Genomic DNA, 16,915 nt, shown 5'->3' on the forward strand with positions numbered 1-16,915 from the left:
CCCCTCCCCTCCCCTCCCCTCCCCTCCCCTCCCCTCCCCTCCCCTCCCCTCCCCTCCCCTCCCCTCCCCTCCTCAACATGTGATATTGAACTACACTATTTTAAACTCTGAATTTTGCTTCTTCTTTCATTCTCACACATCCCAGTTTCACCCTGGTGGTCAACATTACTGCTCTTACCTGCTCTTTGCCTGTAGAAAATGTTTCCCTTTATATATATTTTCTTTAAATATTTTTTTTCCACAGGTCAGCATACGTGAGCGAAGAAATCTTGCTCATTTTTAAGTGCACAAGTGACTAATTTAGCTTCACAAATTTCTGAGAGGGAGCTCAGTTGAGGTCATTTAAAGCTTGGGTTGTGTTTTCTTTTGTTTTATTTCTTTACAGCCTCATGAAATTGACTCCAGACCTTTTTACTGCACCTGGCAGAAAGCTGTAGCTGCTTTCTTCTTTTTTTCTTTTTTTTTTTTCTATCTGGAAATTAAGGTCTTCTCAAATGAGACTGTTCCCCATCAGATTTGTGTCTTTAATAATGTTAACAAGAGCTCTGTTCCCCACTCTCACTGTACTGGCTCATGGCTGATTCCCAGGACTGCAACAGCATAATTTTGCTCATTCTTCTTCCCTTGGATGATTTAGACCCAAAAGGATTCTGTTTCACCATTTATTCTGCAGAATACCACATAATTAACTTAAGATGGTCACAACTGTTTTAACCAATTTGATCATATGGTGACTGAACTGCGTATATTCTCCACCACCTGCATTCTAGTCATGAGTGTAGGCCCACTGGTTTTTGTTATAATATCCAGTTTCTCAACCCATGCTACTACTAAAGCTCTTCTATTTTGTTGTTGAAACTGGCTGCATTTACTATGTGAATGCTTCAGCTGGGCTTTTTAAAGTTAATTCTTATTGTATAGTTCCTGTGGCAGACTACATGCTTGCACAGTCATTCTCATTGTTGATTTATTTCTGCTGAAAATATTGTGTTGCCCCATAGTTTTTTTAAAACAATTTTCATTGTATTCTCTACATAATTTCCCTGTACATTGAAATCAAGTGAAGAAATTACGTGAACTTGTCCAATTTGTCTCCTTTTGATTTTTGTTACAAGTTCCTGTGAGCTACAATGCTGGACCACAGAAAACTGTGTGCCTTGTTGCACAGGCATTACCCTGTAAGATAAGAATTCTCTACAAGAAGGTATCCCACAGTTCATCACTGACACCTTTCTTTTGGTTGCTTCTCAAACTGCCTGAGGTTGCTGAGAGCTGACATCTTGCTCTGCAAAGAAATAAAGTTCTATTGCATATAAACTGATCTTCATTTCTTTCCGTACCTTGCTCGGTTTCATGGTCTGACAATGAGCCTCATATTCCCATCTCATATCATGGTCCTACAAGATCCCTCCCCTTGCCCTCTGAAATTTCCTCCACTTTGTCTTCATGCAGGCCTGCCTGGCTGCAGGCTGGTCCTTCCTTCTTCCTTCCTCTTCTTTGTCTCTGCCATCTCATGTTATCTTGCAAAATTTTTGTTCACTCCAGGCCCTACCTCTTCACCATTCCTTCATTTCTTCTTGTGGGGTGACTGCTCTATTCTTTCTATTTCCTGTTCACGAGGGTAACAATGGGTAACAGATGTGAAGGGCACTCATGGGCACCACGCACTCGCTGGTGGCCCTGATGTCCCCAGCTCAAATCACCCACATTGCAAATGTCTCTGCTGCCCTTACAGCACAGCCAGAGGCACGCTCCTGCTCTCTCAACATGCCAGACCTGTTCCAGGACATTGCAAGAGTGAAAGTGGCACCATTTGATATCAAAGACTGCTTCACCTGTGTCTGTCACGTGGTGCAAAATTGGTTTCATACACGGCAGACTTAAAATAGGCTTACTTGAAAAATGAAAATGCAGAATTTGCAATAAAGTGATGAAAAAAAATAGTGCGATAAGATCATACTCCAGATGCTTTTTAGCTGTTCTAATTTCTAAATGAGTTTTTCATGTTAACTGAATGGCCTCTGCAGCTTACCTCAGGCCAAGACCAAGGGAAACTCTTCCTTCCTGTGCAGAATACCTGTGCTGGGTGACCTGTTCTTATCCATCCCAGCAACACAAGCTGTTTTTCTTCCTTTCTTATTTGCACAAAGCAAACTTCATTTATCAGAGTGTTGGGAAATCTCAGTGGTATTTTTCAGTGGAATAAACTATTTCTTTTGTCCTTTCTCATTATATTATTTTCACTAACATTTCTTCTTATATTCTAGTTATCTCATTCTGAGTTTGGACTGATTTTTACTGTTATGTTTTTCTGAATATACTATAGTAAATACTGAAACTGAAATATCTCAGGCACAGACCTTTGATCAACTTCAAACTACTTCAAAAGGTGCCTCCAAGCATTGTTTTAAAGTAAAACATACTGTAATTTATAGTGAAATTGGGCCTAGGAACTCAAAGAAAGACACACACCTGCATGCAAACTTACTTCTGAAAGGAATTTCCTTCTTCCAAGTTGACAGATATTCAGATAAAGATTCAGGCCCCAAAACAATAGTTATCATCTTTTTTTTTTTTTAATTTCAAAAATAAAAGTTTCCTATTTGATTTTTTTACCCTATTTGATTTTTATTTTTAAATTACATTGTTAAAATGTCAGGATTAGGGTTTTAGACCATCCACTTTCAAACAAATTCCAGGATAAGCAGATATTATTTTACTGAGAGACTAATGTCGAAGGAAAGGGACCAGGACACCAGTTGGTTCATCGCAGGCCCCTCAGGTCCGGTCCGGTCCCGGTCCCTCAGGTCCTTCTGGTCCAGTTTATTGAAGAAAGTATCAAACACTTATACAGCAAATAATAAGCTTATGAATATTCTGTAAGCCAAGCAATCTATTGGTTAAACTATAGCATTAACTCATCCTCATTCCTTAGGGGTTACATCTCTCTTTTCTCATGTCTTTTTCACTGTTTGTTATTATACCACAGCTAAGCTTCAAGGACATGCTATCAACACAGGTGCAGGACTTGGAATTAGCCATGGTTTTGTACTTTTCCATTTTCTAGCAGGTAAATTCCCAACAGACTAAAATGAAAATCCCTGCTTTTTCTATATTATCAAAATGAGTGTTTTGACATTATATTTTGTGTTACTTTGGGAAGAAACCACCCATATATTATGAACTGTAAGGGTTTGTTTAACATTTTAATATTTTATATCTATATAAAAATGCCTTTTGTGAATGGAGATATTTTTAAAATGTTAGTTAAGTGAGATGGGTATGGGCCACTGAAGATGAATCTGTAGAATTATGTTGCACATAAACTTTGGCAATAGACATTTTAGGCGAATTTGTTGACTGAAGTTACTGATTTGCTTTTTAATCAGTATATAAACACTGCACTGACACTCTTTGGAATCCTAGTATTCTCTTCTGGACCAGCATACCAGACTTGTTTCTGGGCCCAATGTATTCTCACTGCTCAGGGTTATGCTAGGAGCTAATGAAATTGTGGAATTTCGTGGCATTTGCCTTTCAAACTTCCACATTTCTCTTTGTGATGTTTCTGTGATCAGCCTGGGTTTGCATTAGGAGTGGGTCTAGGAGTGCACGGCACTGTCAAGTCACCATCAGCCACTGGAGAGGGATCCCTGCACTGCAGAATGCTGCTGGCACCTGTGCACACACAGAAACCATAGCATGTTTCTGCAGCATCTCACAGCCTTATCTTGGAAGCCAGCTGCTGTAGTGCTGAGCAGATTTGGCTTCAGACAGAGGAGAATGGAGGAAATGAAAAAGAGTAGCTACTTGTGGATTAACTTTTCCTGGAACAGCCTTATTAAGAACAGGACCATTTCTGGTCTCACCTAACCAGCACTGCTCAGCAACATTGTTTTTTGACAATTAGCACTATAGATGCTTATATTCAAATTTTTGTGAGTTAGATCTTTGGACATAGTTGAGTTTTACAGTAATCTATCCACAGGGGTATTTATATGGAATGTATCAAATACACTGCAACTGCTGAGTGTGCCTCAAGTGCATCTCTGTCACAGGTGGAGGGTTGCACTTCATAAAAGAGAAGTAGCAATGTGTCAGCTGATATAAAGCATCATGATTTAACAAGCTTTGTAAATAGGACAGTAGTTTAACAAGATTTGATGGTAAGGTACAGTTGATAAGGTCAGGCAAAACTTTCAGAGAGACCCTCCTTCTGATTTTGGAAGTTTAGAAATTATCCTCTTGCTTTCTAAACTCCTTCTCAGAAGGAAGCATAGGTGCAGCTGAATCCAGCTTACTCCCAGACTTGGTCAACAGTTCATGTCTAAAGGATTACATGTGCACATTTAACCTTTTATATCACCTAGCTAAGATTTCAAATTTTCAACACGCTTCTGCAATTGGGATTCTCTTTGACTTGAGGAGTGCAAATTGTTGTCTACTGCAGGGGGCATCCTAGCATGCAGCCCACTGGTGTGTAGTAGACCTCAATGGGTCCTGGTCTTCCCACAATTTAAGGAGTAAGATAATGGACTCATAGTTGTGTCTGCATATCAACTGCAAATATTTCTTCCAAAGTTGGCTTGACTGAGACAATGACCCGCACTGTGGTTAGGTGGATGCATTGCTCAAATTAGCCTTTGGCTATTGTGTTCTTATCTGTCTCCCCCAAAACCAGTTTAAGCTAGATAGAGCTCTAATGACAAAATACACCATTGCAACCAGCACTGGTGATTACCACCTGAGCAGGTGATGGGATATAAAATGGGATATATATGGGAATGGAGAGGAGAAGCACACCCTTATAATTTCCTTTGCAGATCTTGAAGGCTACATCTCAGTGCTTCATTATTGTCTGAGCTGAGTGAGAAACTTGCCTACCATGTGGATTCAATGCCCTCCCAGCCTGCACAATGTGAATGTCACCTTGTCCCATCCTGTAGGACTCCCATTATGTCAAAGAGTGGGATTGGAGACGTAAATGTGTAAAGAATAAAGGCGTGGGGTCTGGTTGTCAAACCTTCTTTATTTGAGACATAAAAGTGCTCTCTGATGGGGGGCAGAGACCATTAGTCATAATATGTGATTTTATTAAAACCACTCAAAGGGCATCGGACAAATGAAATAAAGAAGCAAATACAACAATTAGCAACAGATTTACAGAAGTTACGTAAATGGACATAAATGCCACAAAAAACAAAATCTCCAATAAGTGCAGGAAGCTTTAAAGTGTTGGAAACATTTTCCTGGAAAGAAGACAAACGGATCTGCAGCCCTGGGTGTTGGTGGGCATGCCACGCTGATTCAGCAGGGATTTTTCTCATGGCCTGCATTTGTGGCAGCACAGTGCTAACTCCCCACTTTGTCACTAAATATACCTGTCAGGGCATCTTGGAGGTAGGTCTTTGCAGAATCTCGAATATTGATGAGAAATGTGTTGGGAGGAGGCAGATGTTTTGGACTGGTAGATGTTCATTTTGTCCCACAACATTCCCTTGACATGTGGCCCAGTCCTGCTGTACCTTGATGTCTGACTTCCCTCAGGAGCAGGAAAATGGCTTTGACTTCACTTCCCATTCTATTCTTCATGTTTGCCTGCATTTCAGATAGAATACCACTTCCCAAAGGTATACATATTAGTCTACCAAAGTTTTGATTAATTCTTCATTTCCTTTGGTCAGCAATCCCTCATATAAACAAAGTAAAATAGTAATGCCATTAATTATAACAATAGTAATGCCATTGCCATTAAAGTAGCAATAACAGTTTTCATTGGTCATTTGTTAGCCTTATCTTACCACAGAGACAACAGGAAGACCTTCTTTACACAGAAAAGGTGATTGTAAAGAACTGCAAAATCGGAAAATGACACATAAGGAAGTTACGAAAATCTAGTTCAGCATCTTTTCTTCTAAGGTGGATGTACAGCTGGTTAACAGAATCCCTCCAGTTTATCAGTGATCAGAACAAATAATAAAATACAGGAGCAGATTAAGAACAGCACTTTATTTTTTTCCTTGTGAATTTTTGAGAACAAGTTAAGCAAAATATCCCTGAGAAACCAATCAGTTAAAACTCATCCTGGTCCAGTACTGTAGAAATTATCTCAATGGTCTTGGGACAGAGTGTCCCCATCTAATATTAGTTTGAAACCTGACATCAAACACTACAATGCTACAAGATTCAAAACATTTGGAATAATCACCTACATTTGAAATTCTAAACTTTTGGTGTTTTCCATGACTAATTCTTGGTTTTCCTCAGTTCCAGAGCCTCCCAGTTTCTTGCCATGAATCAAAGGAACTCCTCTAAGGCAAAATTTCTCAACTATGAATCATTCTAATGAGATTGTTCACTAATAAAACCTCCACACATTTTTGGTCTTTTCTCCTTAGCATTCCTTCTTTCATGTACTCATCTTATCTACAAACATGATACTGTCACTCTTCAGTTTTTTGCAATTCGCTACTTTCTGTAGCTTTCCTTATAAAGAAGTCTTCCTATTTAACAGGTCTATGCAACTTTTTAGAGCTATATCCTGTTTCACTTGTGCTTATGAGAGATGAAAGAAAATCTAATGGTTCTGACATTTGACTTTGCTTCTTTCATTAAAAAAGCTTGTATGTTCAAAAACAATGTCAAAGATGGGAAGTTGAGCAACCATTTCAAACAATGCAGTATGGACAAGGGATGTTTGCCAACCTCAATTCTGTTAAGTCTCCCTATGGACCTCAATGGGAGGTGGACTATAGACTACCCTATTGTGGCAAATAAAGTAAAATTTCATGTCAGAAACAAATAGAAAAGGGTTCAGGAAGAATGTTCTGATGTCTAAGAGAGGAATGGTATATCATGTCTTCCCTAGCAGGTCTAAATTGCCCAGCACAAGGAGGCTTTTCAATACCCCATTATCTCCCCAGCTGAAACAGATGCTTCAAAAACAGATATACTCATGTTCTATTAAATGCATTTTCCCCTACTTACCTGAATTCCCAGAGTCTACATTACTGTCAGGCAGTAAGGTAATATCATTTTTATAGCCAGCTTCTCCCCTTTCTACCAGCAGTGCTGAGCAAAACTCTCCTACTTGTTTTTTTGTTTTTTTTTTACTCTGTGGTTTGAGTCACAAACAGTTCTGACCCATATGCCATAGCTCTGGTCCAAAAGCTGTAAATTTGTGCTGCTGGGATGCTGTTGCTCTTTGGAAAGTTGTGTAACTGTTATCTTCCAAAACTGTACTTGGAAATAAAACCAATATTTACTGAGAATCTTTCAGAGATGCTATAGCCTGTCTGAGGAATCCTAGCATAATACAAAAGGATAACCTTTTCAGTATTTTTGATGGAATGTAATGGAACAAGATGAAAATTCATGACAATGTTTCATCACTCTTACCAGTAGCTTCTAGCAAATAAGTCTCTGAGTTGATCAAACCTAAAGTTAACTTCAGACTAAGGACAAAGAGAAAAAAACCAGGAAATTGTCTTTACAATGCTTTTAAAATTTAAATTCAGTGTCAATTTAGTTTTGCAACAAGCAAAAGCATTGGTTAGAAAATTACAAAGTTTTACAAAGGGATCAAGTTGCCCATTGCCCTTGTCTGGTTTTGGGGTTTTTCATAGTGTGAAGCCTAAGCATTTTGTTTACACACATTAATGGAATTTCTCAGAATTTACAGTGTGCAGCAAGGCCATTTCTTTCATGACAATTGAATATTTAATTTAACTTCCAGGCCACGCTTAGTTTACTGAAATTTAGCCACTTAGTAGGGCACAACTTCACAGGCTGAAGAGGTAGTGTCAGATTAACATGTCAGACTCAATGAGCTGGGTGTCCTAATTATATCACAATTGCCCATTACTCATTATTAACATTACTTGTTCTTTGGCATATTATTTATTCAGCATGTATCAGTGAAAACTGTTTGGCCTGATAGATGCTCTTTCTTACTAATATTTTCTGGATAGAAACTGCAAAACCTGTCAGTGGAAGTCGGGTTTCCTGTGTATGGCCAGATGACCTGCTGTACACAGAGAGCGACAGATGAAACTGCTCTCAGGTCACCTCTGCTGCCACAAACATCAGTGGGTGTGGAAACAGCAAGGCAAACACAATAAAAAGCAAACCTCAGATATAAGCAAGGGTGTAAGCCTTGGGCCTTCACAGATTGGGAGGCTTTGGGAAACTGAGAGCAGAAGACATAAACAGTGTCTTCTGACACACTATTCCATAGGTTTCCGTCGTTACACAGCTTGCAGGAGACAGTTCTGGACTGTCAATCTTGTGTACATACACCCAAGTGAGCCTGGGAAGAGTGTCCAGTGAGATAACCCCTGTTTATACTGTGCCTTAAAGAAAAAAGTAATTCAACTAGCAGCAGGAGTGAAGGAGTTACCTTACTTTTGCATAATGGATGCAAAGAAGAGAGAAAAGAAACCCTGTACATTTTCTGAGGCCTAATATTTGGTGTGCTGCTATTACCATGCTTTCCATTTCACAGCACTTTTTTCTCAGGAGATAGACCAACCCTTTGACATTTCAGACCTCCTCAACCTTCTGGCACATTTGAGACTGATAAACAGGGTAAAAAGTCACCAGGAAAGGCAAGGGCTGTAGGGTACTTCTACAACTGCCCTTTCCACAAACACATGAAGGACATGATCTCACAATTCTCAAATTATTAGGAAATCAGGCTAAAATTACCACACTTTTCCACAGAAATGGTAAGCTTTGCCCAGGACACAGCTGTCACTGGGATGGGAAGGGAGCAGAACAAAGAGGACATGGTGGGAAGACAGCATGAAACTTCCCCTGGGCTTGTTTACACCAGCATAACAGATGTTCCCTAAAATAAATGGGTTTCAGGAAAGGGATGGAGACTTTTAATAGGAGCCATGCATTTGGGAGCTGGGCATGACTGTGGGATTGTGTCAGATTCTGTGTCTGGCTCCATGACTGAGGCAAACCCAGGTACTTCTCATTCAGTCTGCAGCTGTGACACCCATCCAGCTGGTGTGAGAGACCTTGCAGCGCACAACAGAGCAGAATGGCTGATTCTGATCATGTGCTGTGCAGATTTTTGTCTAGCTCGTTGGAATAGGGACATCACACTCCTGCCATACATCTTCTGGGGGTGAACTGGTGCTACACCTCTGTGACAGGGGAAACAATTCACCATCTCAGAGTTTCTCAGTATCTGCTATACTGACAAACTTGTGTGGCAACAAGTCAAGGAAAGAGGAACTACAACCAGCAGTAGGCAACTTGCCTTGCCTTTTGTTGAAAGGGAGAAGGAACTGAGCAGATAGGGACTGCACATCTTTCCCAGGGCACAGATGAGTGTCCTGGAAGGTGCCTGTGTTTGGTACAGAGCAGATGAGAGAAGAAACCCAGAGACCATCCCCTCTGAGCGGTGCCAGTTTGCACAAAGCTGAATCTCAGGGAAGAAAAATTTATTCATGAAGAAAATCCCTGCTTTTACAAGGAAGTCACAGAGAGCTAAACTCAATACAAGAGACACAATATTCTGCTGCATGCTAAACCAAAGCCCAGAGCCATTTAAAGTATGAAAGGGTTGAACTGACATCAGAGGCTTATCGAGCAATGAATTGTTGCTTAATCATGAAGGCCAGAAACAAAAGCATTAGAAAGAGTTAGCCAGGAAATTTTTCTAGGAATGCCTGCTATGTTTCTCCCCCATCACAGGTAAAAATACCTATTTATTTGATGAGTGGCACCTAGTTAATTTTATTAAAACCATTCCTTATGTGCATCTGAATAGAAATTCAATCAAAATAACAGTTACAGCTCTTGTAAAAGTTGAAGAATCTGTTGTGAAGGACAACCCATGGAATCAGGCAACATTTTAAAAATATTTAGATAGCTATATAGCTGACACTGAAACCTCCTTTTAGTGTTGAAAAAACCCTGGTAATAACTTTGGTCAAAAATAAAGGATGAAATAGGCTTTTTACTTTAAACTAGACTAAGGCTCGGATGAGCTATCTTTTTATTTGGGTCCCAAACCCTAGCAGTTTTTGTCAATGAAGACAATTTTGGCCATACACTCTTAGGCATCTTAGAGGTTTAACATACAGAGTTGTTGCTCTATTTTCCTCCACAAGGCATCAGCTCCCTGGCAGGATCTGGCACACTTTTGTAGCATTCTCCAGCAATTTGGATATCAGGACTATCCTTCCAGTCACAAAGGTATTGCTCCTCTGCTTGGAGGAAGCTATGAGCAGTGAATGACATTTTGCTCAGAGTACAAAGCTTTACATGACAAAAAGGCAGCCTGTGGTGATGATGAGTTAATAACACTTGATGAAGACAGAAATAATGGAACCAACATGCAATAATGACCCAAAGCTGCGTAGCAAGCCCCACTGTGTCTGGCTTTTGTCTGCTTGAAGAGAGCACATCCTTGGGCTCCTGATGTACTTTTTATGAAGTTAAATTCTTGGCTTCAGCTTCTAAGATCCTTCATTAGCCATTATATTCCCATGCCTCTGATTTCCTTTCCCTTTCCACTGTGTTGTATCAGCACTCACAGCCTCATATCCCTTTAATTACATTCCCTCACAATCATCTTATGGTGTTATGCTTTTTTGCAATTATTTTGTCCTTTCCTTCCTACAGACATGCCAACACCAAAACATGCTCAAACCGACATGGCAGAGGCACACACACAAACATCACAACTTGTCTCTCCATGCTTCTCTTTGGTTTCTTTTTCTGTATTCTCTTGGTGTCTGATCTCTCTACTGCTCTGCAGATGGATGTCTGGGCTTTAGGAAATGTAAAGGGTGCAGAAAGACCACAGCTCTTGCTATAAAAATTTTGGAAGTTTAATGGAAGAAAAATGGGTTGAGCCCTCAAAGAACAATGGAGCTACCCTGTCCCTGTACCACCTCAGTACTCACATCATAAAATATCTAACTACTAAGCCCAAGTTAAGAGGCTTCCTTCACTCCTCTAAAAATCACTAGAGACACAAAAATACCTTTTCAAATAGTGTTTCAGGACATATTCTGCTTTGAATTCCTCTTAAGGAATCAGTTTCTTTCCATTTGCTCTGTATGTGGGGGACAGGTTGGGGAGTTCAGCCTCCTGATGCTGATCTAAATGTATACTATGAGCTTCAGGTCAGTGGATGGAAATCGTCTTGTCATCCTAACAATTCTGGGAGCTCATGGAGCTGGCTTGCCTTGCAGCCAGCTGAGTTGGCTGGCCAAAAGAGGAAGGCATATTCAACCCACCAGTAACCGAGCTCTTAACCACCTATTCTGTTATTTCGTATTGTACCTCATCCAGTGCAACTGGTGCCACATGTCCTCCTAAATCAGAAATATTCTGGGCACAGGAATATGCTGATTTTTAATGTCGTGTAAGGTATAAATTACATAATACAAGACTATCACTAATAATTATAGCTAGAGCAGCATACTGTTCACATTATATCCCAGGATACCAAGTACTGTAGTTACAAAAAAGGGAAGATCTGTTTTCTTCCTATTAAGAACATTTAATTGAAGATGAAGGAAAGAATTGACAGGATATGAAAAAAAAAGTGCATATGAAAAAATCTAAGTGCAATAGTATTTCTTTGTGATGTACTTGATGCCTTTGTAGATGTAAAAACTGTTGTGTAAACTGAGACTTTGCTGTACTATAAGGCAGTGGGACAGAAAGAAACCCATGGAACAGTATTGCTGAAATTCAAAGAAAGTAGTAACATTTTGAATTCAATGATGCTTTGATCTAATTTAAACCTTCTTCAATAATTGTGGATCCACATCACCCAAGCCATATGGCAGGATTCAAGAAAATGGAAGGTAATAAAATAATAATAATGCTTTCATCATGCTTGACTGAAAACTGGAGGTAGGCTGAAATCTTTTTAATTTTAATTGCCTTTTGATATTTAATTTGATTATTTGATCAAAAGATTCTGGGTTGACTCTGATAGTGCCATAACTTGGTTTTAAAAGTTCTTTGTATTGATGAGACTACTAAAAGAAAACATCACAGATAAGAGTGCATATAATATAAGAAGCTAGCTTTGGTATAGAGTAGGGATGGTACTACAGAACAAATTTATACATGAATTTACAGTGCTTGAGCTTTATTGCTTAGTTACAGATGGTTTGAAGACATTTTTTCATTGCAAAAGTTAAGTCAGGCAAATTCTTCCTACTGGGTTTTCTGTTCTTTGTCCTGATACCTCTCAGACCCAGGGAAAGAATTTTGTGTTTATTAAACAGACTGCATTGGACTTTATACAAATGTAAAATTGATGTGGCTGGAAAAGGATGCTCTTTATTAGTGAATTGAATTAATCTGTAGGAGAAATGGCATTAAAAGATCTATTTACTGTTAAGAAATAGATAAAAGGAGATAAAAATCCAGAAGTATTTCTGTGGAGCACATCCACCTACAGCTGGTCAGTGTTTTGTGATGGCTGCTTCCTCTTTGGAAAGTTCTGCTTTCAGTTTGGTTTCCCTGGGAACGATATGTAAGAGATAGTCTCTGTTGTGCTGTCTAGAGGCTTGATTATTCATCAAAATACCCATGATATTCCCTTGAGACACAAATGCATTCATATCCAGAGATAGCTGATATCCACTGGCCTAGCTCACAGAAAGGCTTAATTTAGCAAAAAAACAGCTGACCATGTTGCTCCACCACTCAGATAGTTGTTTTTCTACTTGGTTTGCAATACAAAGTTACAAGAGAGGGGTCCCAGAATTCTGTTTTCAAGATTAACCACTTCAGGAAGTGGGTGTTTTCCTCCCAAAACCAGATGAAATTTTAAAAAAACCTAAAAGAACCTGTTTATTTTAGCTTCTCTTGCCAAATTAAAAAAAATAAATCAACAACCCCAAAAAAATAATTGCCAATAGACTAAACTTTCTGTTCTGGTTTGAGTAAATATTTTTGATGCAAAAATAAGCAGAGAATTAATTACCTGACATTGAAACTTTGTTAGAATACCCACAGAGAATGTCACTTCTAAGGGCCTAGAGAAAACTGTTCCATTAAAAAATACATTCATTTCTGATGCCACTCCTCTTTCAAGCAACCTTATAAAGTGTTATACACTTATATATTGCCTATAAAACCATAGTTTTAAACTCTGACTATTCAAGTTCATGGGGTTGATGTAACACCACAGATTCCCAGCCCTTTTTTGCACTGGTGCACAATAGGCTGTAATCGGGCAATGCTACGAGCAAAGTGAGCTCCAGACTTGTCCACAAACTTGCCAGAGTTCAAAGTTCTCCAAGCAGAGGTTGGAGATGAGGAATGGTGAATGTTGCTCATGCTCACTAAATCTGTCACCAGGCTGGAAATTTGCTTGGAACAAAAGTGTCATTTTTTGTGTGAAAGGGATGTCTGAACGAAAATGGCAAAATCTAACACATCTAGATATTGAGCATCCTGAGCCCACTGAAGTCCCTAGAAGTTCTGAGTGATAAATACTTCTTGCAAGGCATTGAAGGAAGTTTATTGCAAAACCTATTGAAGTATAAAGACTATCACTGATTCCAGCAGGCATCAGACCAAGCTCAGTGTGAATGAGTATCAGAGAATGTCTACATAGCCTTTTGCAGGCAGAATACAAGTTTTTCTGCCCAAGACCTGAGCCAGTTGGATGCATGACAGCCTTGAACTGGAAGCCATGTTACTGCATTTACAGTGTGAGCCCAAGCTAAAGCCCCTGCTGAAAGACAGAAAATATCAATTTGTGCTCAGCAGAGTGCTCTGTCCAAGGATGCGTAGCATGAATGCACATATGCTCAGAGCTCAAACAGAATGATTTCATGCTTGCCTGCAAGAGACCACGTAGAAAAATGTCTTGAAAGGAGAAGAAGGTCTCAACTCTGATGTGAAAACTAAAATACTCACTCTCCTGGACCCAGGGAAACTGAGGAAAAGAGAAGGAGGTACTCTTTCCTACCAATGTTTTTCTAGATTTTTTCTTAGCCGGAAAGAAAAGAGATAGCAACAGATCTCTGTAGATGGAAAAAAAAAATTAATTTAATTAAATTCCAAACCCACAAAATTATCAACTTTCACTGGCATGAGCTCTGCAAGCCCCCAAACAATACTTTAAAGTGTTTAATTTTTTCACATCAATTTTAATTAAGCTCTCATTAGGCTCTTGTGCCCCTAGAATTTGGCGAACAAAAGAAGCTGCCTTGCCCAGCGAGTTTCCCAAGCTTGCAGGGCTCTATTCCTAAGGAGATTTATCGCATTTTTTTCCTCCTCTTGAAAGAACCTTACATGAACCAATTCAAATGAAAACCACATGGACTAAAAAAGACTTCATCATGCCAGATACCTTTTTATATCCAAAGCAGTGAACTTGTAGTCAGTTTGTCCTTTCATGTGTTGTTTTTTCTGGCTTTGGGACCTAAGAATGATTTTTTACTACGTGCAGTAGTAAAACAACATATTATGCAATTCTATTTTTCAGGGAGAACACTATGTAATTCATAGACTTTGCAATGCCACATTTTCTGTTCAACAAATACAAAAAGTGTCTTCTCTTTCCCTTGTGGGCAGACATCTAGAAATTTTTGTTCAGCAAATGATATTCCAACTTATTTATTTGGGGTTTTGGAGTTTTAACTATTTCAAAAGTGACTGCATAATGTAGCAATAAACAGCTTCTAAACTGTATTTTTATCTCTGTCATTCAAGAAGCTGGCACACAGAGGGTTGATAGCTTTTATCCTTTATTCCAGTCAAAAAATTCAGGTGAAGACACAACATACTATGACTAGCTTGCAGCCCAACAGATCTGATATATGAGGAAACTCTTTCTATAAAATGCACATGATGGATTAGCAGCTGTGTTGAAATAACTTGTTGGCAATGTGCTCACTGGGATGATTCTGAAGATTATGCCATCTTCCAAAGAAAGCTTTCAGAACTCTCATATTTTCTAAAGCCAGTCTCTGAAAGAATAAGTTAAAAGTACGCTTTTTAAATTGATACTTTTGTTTTTTAACTTGAAAGTCATAATTCCAGAAGACTAGCCCTCTAACCCTCCTATGGATTCATGTGGTGCCTGGTATCTCTTCTGCATGCAACTTGCTAGGCATGTGTTCATATGATGGACACTTAAATATTGATTTTCCCAAACCAAAGCTCACAGCTAAAGAACTGTCTTTAATGTGCAACTGGGAATATTTTCCCAAAGAATTCACTAATCTATAATTCAGAAATTTGAACCGTGATGATAAGGAAGATAAGATTAGACTACAGAATGTCTTCTTCTCATGCTCAGCAGTGGTGCTAAAACAAAACACAGCTGAGCCTTCTCCAAGTCATGAAAATCCATTTGCAATATTTCCAGGCAGGTTCGTGGAAGAATAATTCATTTATTGCTGTACAACAATACTGCATCAGGATCAGGAAATCTTTGGGTTCTGGCTTGCTAGAGGCTGGGAAGTGTTGCTGTATGCTTGTCTTACTATTATAGTCTTCTTTATGTGTCTAATTTTCATGTCATGGCCCTTCTGTTTAACATGTGGGTGTTTTTGAAAGGGCGCATCAAGATCCTAGAAATATCTAGTGAAAGAAAAACCCAGAACTTCTGTAGACTGGTCAGGATTGGCAGGTGGTGAACAGTGATATTTGAGGTGTTCACTGAAGATAGGTTCATGCCTTCCCTCTGGAAAGAAAAGTACTACAGCAGTCCTTCCCTCTCCATCTGGATATCCTTGTTTATCCCAGCTGACCCCCAGTTCATCCCAGCTAGCAAGTGAGAGAGGCATCAGTGGCAAAAAAGATAATTACATAGAAAATAGAGTGGAGTGAATTGTAGAGTATACAAAAAGGATACCACGAGACACTGTCACCCTCAGCCACCAGGCCAGCACTCCAGACACGGGCCGATCTTGGCTGCAAGAAGGCAATGACAGTTGCAGTGGAGGTTTTTCCAAATTGTCTAGGGAGATATGATCTCTGATTTTCTTATATGTGTCCGTTGGGACCAGAATATCTTCCTCCAATATGGTTCTGGAGATTTTGATGGTGTTAAAAATCATGAAAAGGATCAATCAGTATCAGTATCAGGTTAGTATGTGAGGAATAGAGCTCACAATTCCCGTATCTTGCTGTCTGTTTCTGCACAGACAGGTATGCTGCTGGAGAGGCTCTGCCTTTGTCCTGTTTGTGGTTATGCAAGCCTAATGTTTGACAGCCCCAAAGGTGTTGGAATAAATACACTCTAGACTGAGTCCACTGGATCTTGTAGAAATTTGTACCTTCTAAGCCAACACATCACAGCTATCAAGCAGGACAGGGCTGTGCTCAGGCACAAGTAGGAGGGAGTGCTAAGCACACCACACCATGTGGCAAAAAATGAATTTCTGGCCTGCCTTGTCTCTGCTTCTTTACTTTAAATAATGCTCTTGAGAAAAATTAGAAGAAAAGCATAAGAGGAGATATTACAAGAGATGGCAAAGATGCTCTTCAGTTTGCATTTTCCTCTAGCTGGCCATAGTGCCAGAAAGTTTATGATGGAATTGAGCAACCTTTCCAGAAGACAAAGGGGTATTTTGCCTCTTCTGCAGTCCCTCTATTCATGAACTCATATTCTTTTAGCTCTTTGCCCTAATCCTTCCAATTCAGATGGGATTCATAACTTCTCTTGCAAGAAAACCTTCCTTTCTGAGGGTCCCCTTGCATCTGTTCTCCCAGAGGAGCATTCCTTTTGACTTGAGTTTCCAGTTGGAGCTTTGTCATCTTCCCCATAAGTATCCAGCCCCATAGACCTCAGTGACATAAATTCCTGTGGTATGTAGTAATAGGGGAAGAACACTGACAATATACTGACTACTGTCCAAGTGAAGTGAATGACTTAAGATATGTCACATTAAATGCTCTAAGAGAAAGCTGC

Source organism: Zonotrichia leucophrys, chromosome 5 (genome assembly GCF_028769735.1).
Source record: "Zonotrichia leucophrys gambelii isolate GWCS_2022_RI chromosome 5, RI_Zleu_2.0, whole genome shotgun sequence".
Classification (NCBI taxonomy): Eukaryota; Metazoa; Chordata; class Aves; order Passeriformes; family Passerellidae; genus Zonotrichia; species Zonotrichia leucophrys.